Here is a 7179-nt window from a genome sequence, read left to right on the forward strand (position 1 = left end):
AGCATTTGTTAATACTCACTTTGTTGTGAATGTATTGTAAAATATTTACAGTTAATGGGAAGACTTGAGCGAACAAGAGAATAGCTTATAGAAAATCATTTTACCTAGAGCTTGGAGCCACACGTGCGTGTGCATGTGGCGGATGGGGTTGTCTATTCGGCGAGCCTTCGCAGGACTGGCCCCACACCAAGTGAGGATCTTGTCTTTGATTAAGGCTGTCCAAAGGTTTTGGGAATAACACATCATAAGGGAAATGAAATATCCAATTAATTTTTCAGTGATCTAAGCGTGGGTAATGTAGACATGGGATCATCATTTTTTCAATGATATGAACTACTCATTTGTTGACCCAACACCTTTGATCGTGAAATAAAGATTTCTGGTTGAACTATTGAACCCTGTGAATCACGTGAAAGTAGGAAATTACAAATTCAGGGAATGAAAATTTGAGTAAATATGCCACTGAATGGAAGTTTTTCCTTTCCAAATATTTTGATAATGGAGCTTTCGCATTCCCTTTATCGAGCATGATGAATCAAGCTTTAATCGGTTCTAACATGCAGTGTGAAGCAAGTTGATGAATGGCTTGGATCACCAAACCCTTGTACATCACGTATACTTTGTAGGAAGAAACAGACGTGGCAAAGACATCCTTTTGGAAGTTCATATCTACACTCCCTTGTCAACATATGGGTAATATTCTATTTATGCTTTTCTTATTGGCTTCCGCATTAATTTCGGTGTTTGCTGGGGTTTTTTTCCCTCAGTCGTGGGCTCTCTTAATATTTTAGTAAAACTAGTAGAATGGGCCATGGCAAATGCAAAGTATGCCCAAATGATGGACGGTCCACATTAAGAATCGCAATGGAATACTCCAATGTGATGGACGATCCCAACTTGTTCGATGATCCAAACCGCTCATTTGTTGGCCCCGCCTCTAAAGGATTATCCTGACCATCCGATCTATAGACGGAAGACACCATATAAGGATTCGACAGTTGGAATCATCCTGTAGGGATAATTATTTTGGGGAAGCCTAACAAATGAACGGTTTGGATCTTCGAACAAGGTGAGCCTATTGCATCTGACAGCAGCCACCTCGTGAATGAAGACAAAATCTGCTGAACAGTGAGCCTGTAAGACTGCTGTCAGATGCGAGTCAGTATGCGACCATATGCAAAATGCCTTATGCCATGGTCCCTAGCAAATCCCTCTAAAAGATAAATCAATTTTCACCGTGACCCTTGAAGGTAGCTTCTCAAACAAAACCCTATCGAATATTTATTGATGACTAAATCATCCATAACTGAAGTTTAATATCCTTTCTCCTTCTATCTATTATATCCTTTGCTGCTAAAGGTAGAATTAAATAGTTAGGGCACCATTAAACATACCCCTAAAAGAAACAAAATATGAATCAAGATCTCTCTAACTAGGATTTGGGGAGTTAGCCAAAGAATTTTGCTATCCTTTTTTTAAAAAAAATAACACCCACTCGTGAGTTATTCTCAAACGGCTAGAATGTCCAAGTTCTTTTCTTTTCTTCTTCTTCTTTTTTTTTTTTTAATATTCTAAAAATCTTAAAAGGGCAAAAATCCTAAAACCAACTATTTAATAAAATGCCCCTATATCATGAGCAATGAAAAACATGCCTACATCCATTAGCGAGAACACAATCTTTCACTATGAGAAAACAAAATAAAAGGATTACAATGAGATCAATCCACAAACTCACAAACCCGCATCCATTTTCCTTGTATTCTTATTATGACCATACCCAAGAGTAACCCGAGAAAAACCCAACAGAACTCTCTCTCTCTCTCTCTCCCCACCACACATGGACGTGTGATTTTTCTCTTCTATAAACCTAACCTAGCACCCCCTTCTTTCTCTCTCCGAAACCATAACTAGCCTTCCAATATACCAACTACATACCATCAAAATATCATGGCTACGACTCTACCTGACTCCATCAACACAGCTAATGTGTGTGTAATTGTCAAATCTGGATAGGGATCTCGATCTATCCTCCCCATTGTAGGAACTATCACCTCCTCGCCATCTGTGCAACTTGGAAGCACATCTTTGTACCAACTGCACATGCTCAAGCTACTCTGTTTCTAACTAACCATTGAAATCTTAGGAACACTAGTTACCATATCCCCAACTAGACGATATAACTCGTCACACTTGGTATCCATCATCTTCTCCAGATTCTAATCCGTTAAATGCCTTCGCCAATCCCTGTTGAACAAGGTTGCCCTTTACGATCTACTTAGGGTGATACTACCATTTTTGTTGACTTGCCAATGTTGAATTGCGTAGAAATCGATTTTACCGTCATCTCGATCATATCACCCTCTTTGCGGAGCTCAACCTCAAACGAGAATCTCTCAAACAATCTTTCTACCTCAGATGATTGCTCTAACCAAGATCCAACCACAACACCCACAATCACTTCACTCGTGCCACAACCAGCGATCGCTCCAATCACAACTCCGATACCGTTTTTTTTTTTTTTTTTCAGAAAATCCGTGGGGAAAATCCGATTCGATCGTGCGCAAACAAACAAAAAAATATAAATAAAAGAAAACCACAACATGAGCACCGAAGTTTTACATGGTACCACTAAGAAATCTCTGATTTAATGTGGTATTCGAGCAGCCGATCATGGCCTTGCCCTGATTACAACAACGCCCATCACTGACTACCTCTAACCCCCTCATTTCATTTTCCGAAGAAGAAATGACCACAAACCGGTAACCCTCTCACCTCCTCCTTACCAAACTGACCACAGTAAACCGGCACATAGCCTTGTCTGTGTGCGACCAGCCTTACGACATCTATAATATCCCATTGCAAGAGGCTCCGTGAGCTATTCCAGTTGGCCCATCCACCATCCACCATCCACCGCTTCCTTGCCTCTGCCAGCATTTCCTACTCCGTCGGTGGCTTCGACCCTTTCTCCGTCAACCACATCCGCTCATCCGGTAAAAGGAAAAACGAAATAGTCCTACAAGTGGTCGGTCCTTAACATATTATGGCACCAAATAATGAAAGTAGTAGTTCCTTTTCACACCATCAAGAGGGTAACAGGTAACGATGTGAAATGGCTTGATACATCCATATAGTTTGGCTTCCTAAGAAGGTTTCACCTGCGGTTCTGTAAGGTTTCACCTGCGGTTCTCTCATAGGCCACCCAAAGTTTGAAAATACTTTGATCATGGAGAAAAGTTTCTTATGATCTTATTCCAAACCCATCCCTTGACTTTAATAATGGCACCTTCTTCTCTCTTTACCCAAATGTGTCACTCCCAATTTGATATCTCCACTCTTTATTAATAAAAAATTGAGCTGAAAATCTTTCACCCTCAAAATTTATAAATTTCAGCCTTTTCCGTCGATATATTGTCACCTGATCCTAGCTAATAATTGTTGATATCATTCTCCAATTATCGCTCTCCTATCTAATTTTCACCTTCTCTCGATTTTTATCTTCCTTCCAAATCTTAATTTTCTTTTCTATTTTCCTTGTCGACCTGTTTCAGTTGAGGTACCTCTATGAGGTGTGAGCCTGAAATGGTAGCTCTACTCAGTTGATGTGCCTCAGAGGTTTGTTCCATTGTGATCATTTTCTTAATGATCGGTATCTAAAACCAACATATCCTTGAAGATCGATAGCTAAAATTGGTCCATGAAAACTCTCCCATGGAGGTTAGAGTCCCATCAAGCTTATTATGGCTCATCTTCAAGGAGGTATCATCTTCGGCAACATTGGCACCATATATCAAGTGACATATTCAGCATATTATTGTTTATCTATATTCAATGTTGTGCATCAAATTAGGAATTTTAGTTGGCGAATTTTATCGTAATATCGAACGTATGTAGATTTTTCAATTCACATATGTTTGATGGGGCATATTAGAGAATATCAAATCAGATAGATCTGATTCCTGGATCACCAACCATTAGATGAGAGGAGGGGTATTTAAGATAGATTTGGTAAATGGTTAAGATTAGGATTCTCTTGATCTTATCTTCTTCTTATGCTTATCTGTGAGTGCTTATTTAAGCACATTTCAATGTTAATGTAATCAACCGAGATTAGTAGAAATCTCTGATTTAATACCTACATCAATGGGCGTGAACACGATCTTTTACTAAGAGAAAAAAAAATACAAGGATTACAACAGGATCAATCCGCTAAGTCACTAACCTGCACCTTTTCCCTTATTTTCTAATTCAGGACAATACGCAAGTGTAACCCGAGAAAAACCCAAGAGAACTCTCTCTCTCTCTCTCTCTCTCAAGCCCCACCACACATGGATGTGTGGTTTTTCCATTTTATAAACCTAACCTAGCCGTCCATTCTTTCTCTCTCTTACTCGAAACTAGGGGTGTAAACGGATAGAATTCGAATCAGATATGGCTATATCCAAATTCGATTACAGTATACAATATCCGAATTCGGATTGGGATTCGAATTTGACGGATATTTAATATCTATTACCGAATTCGTATCCGTCAGATATTTTTCGAATTCGGATATTATCCGTATCCGTTTATCCGGTAAATTCGAACATTTTATTGCAGCACTTTATCTTTCTTCTCATTCTTACTCCTCGAATAAATTTTCCAAACCCTAAAACCATACCTCTACCTTCTCTTCACAAAATTAACTCTCAAACCCTAAAATATATGAGATTCTCTTCTTCCTTTTAAAACAAAGGCAGAGAGAGAGAGAGGCGGTGGGGATGGATGATGGTAGTGATAGTGGTCTTTGGGTTTTTCCTTTTTTTATGTATATGATGGAATGGGTTTGGGCTATTTTGAACAGTGGAAGTGGGAGTGCTGATTGTGGAAGATGAAGAGAAATGGGGATGGAGATGATGATTGGGTTAGAGATGGAGGTGACTAGCGGTGATGGAGGTGGCTGTGAGAAGGTGGAGAGGGGCGGCGGTGGATTTTGGTGGGATTTGAGGCACCAAGGAATGCCGAAGATGGTGTCTTAGCCTCCTCCTTTCTCTTGCTTCTCCTTGCAAACCTTAGAAGTCTCCTCTTTTAATTGCATTTTGGGTTTTTATATAACCCTAACTTGGAAAATTGATCTGAGCCGTCCATTTACCATAAATGACTATGGCCTTTTGCTCTATAATTCTCTAGAAACTATGCCATCTTCTTTCAATCACCGTCATCCATTTGTCTTTTTCATCCTACAGCCCACATTTGTTGCTTCATAAAGAAGCCATGTCAAACTCCAATAATGCCCTTAAAATGAGAGATTACTTCCTTTCCTACCCAAAACACTTTTTGTTTTTTGTTTTTTTCTAAAAAGAAAATTTACTTTTCTTTTAGAAACAAAAGATAGTGTGTCATTACTAAAAATAAATATTAATGATATTATTAATAATAAATAAAAAGAATTTACTTCTCGGATTCGGATGTTAAACGGATCGGATATACCATTTACCAGATTCGCATCCGCTAAGAGCCGGATATCTCATAAACGGATTCGGATAATATCCGCTTGAAACAGATCCCGATAATATTCGCTTTAAACGGATTCGGATGCGGACGGTAATCGAATTTTCGAATATCCATTTACACCCCTACTCGAAATAGGAAACCATCATAAACGTAGGAAGCCTCTCATTTGGAGAGCCCCACTTGGAATGGGAAACATGCAACTTTTCTAACACTAGTGGCGTCATTTTGATCATTTTTTATTAACTAGGGGTAATTTGATAATTTTCTAAGAAAAAGGATATTTTGCTTATTTTTTTAAAAAAGTATAGGTATTTTGGTCACTTTCTATAAAATAGTCGTGTTTTGGATATTTTTTAGGGAATGGCTAGCGTCCATCGCAAAAGGGTTTTCGCGGCTGGTCTGGCGGCAGACCAGCCACCTCATTAATGAAGACAACAACTTTTGTCTCCATTCACGAGGTGGCTGGTCTGACATGCGAATCCCTATTTTCTAAGATGAGTGTTTTGGTACTTTTTATAAGACCGGATTATTTTGATCTTTCTGAGGAGTCACTGCAAACTCAAGCGTGGCACTTTACCTAGTCTTTGTAACAGGGCTCACAATATTTATTTATTTAGACCCAAAACTAGGGCCAACAAACTTTTTTGTGGTTACCAAGAGTTCCCATAGCCGGCACAAGTTCCTGCTCGAATAGTTTCAGGTCACCTTGCTCTCTGCAATATGTACATCATGAATGCAGTCCATTCATTGTTTTGGATAAGCATGGCCTCCTCTAATGTCATATAGTCTCTTGTCACATTGCTTTCTATTTCTTGATGGTTTTAATGTTGCTACGAAAAGAACAACAATATTTGATTAAGGATAAAAAGACATTAAGTTATTTAATGCAAATATTTGAGATAGAATCTTAGTTCTAACCAATACCAATCCTTTGGGGGAAATTAAGGATCAGAGAGCTATCATGGGGATCATGGGATATACATCTTGCAAAGAAATTCTATAATTGTTAAGACTGATGATTTTAGTAGCTGGTGAACAGAAAGGTAAAGAGATTCTTGTCAATATATATATATATCATTCCTTGCGGAAACAAACTATAAGAATATATTAGAACAGATCTAGAAAGATCTGACCGTTGGATCATTGGTGTGGTAGATTAGGCTACTTAGCATATGTAGTTTTTAGTTATGTAGTTTGAATTTCAAATATAGTTTTAGGAAGTTATGGACATATTTTTCATTGACCAAGGGAGGAGCCACAAGGGCGGCATCGGAAGTGTTTGATTTTCTCCCTCCTTGATGGGCGTGTTCTTGTTCTTTCTTCATCTGGGATGTACATTGATTATCCCGATGCCGGGTTGATCGCCAAGTTCTCATTTCATTCTACTCCAATTTTTTGTCATTCAAAAAAAAAAAAAAAAAAAAACTTGGACATGTGTTTTCATGAAAATTACTTCTAAAAGTCTCTGTAAACATAATGCAAAGGCACTTAAGAATTTTTATTTAATAAAGATCAGAAAGAAAAGTACAAAGACCAACTGAAAGAGATACCACACTAGGAACAAGCTTACATGAAAGAAAAGTTCAAGATGGGAGGGAGAAGAAACAAAGGAAGGCGAACACGGAACAAGCTTACATGAAAGAAAAGTTAGAAGATGGGAGGGAGAAGTAACAAAAGGAGGTGAACAAC

This window comes from Tasmannia lanceolata, unplaced genomic scaffold (assembly GCF_043159265.1).
Source record: "Tasmannia lanceolata isolate RefF3 unplaced genomic scaffold, GAP_Taslan_0.1 ptg000013l, whole genome shotgun sequence".
NCBI classification, from domain to species: Eukaryota; Viridiplantae; Streptophyta; class Magnoliopsida; order Canellales; family Winteraceae; genus Tasmannia; species Tasmannia lanceolata.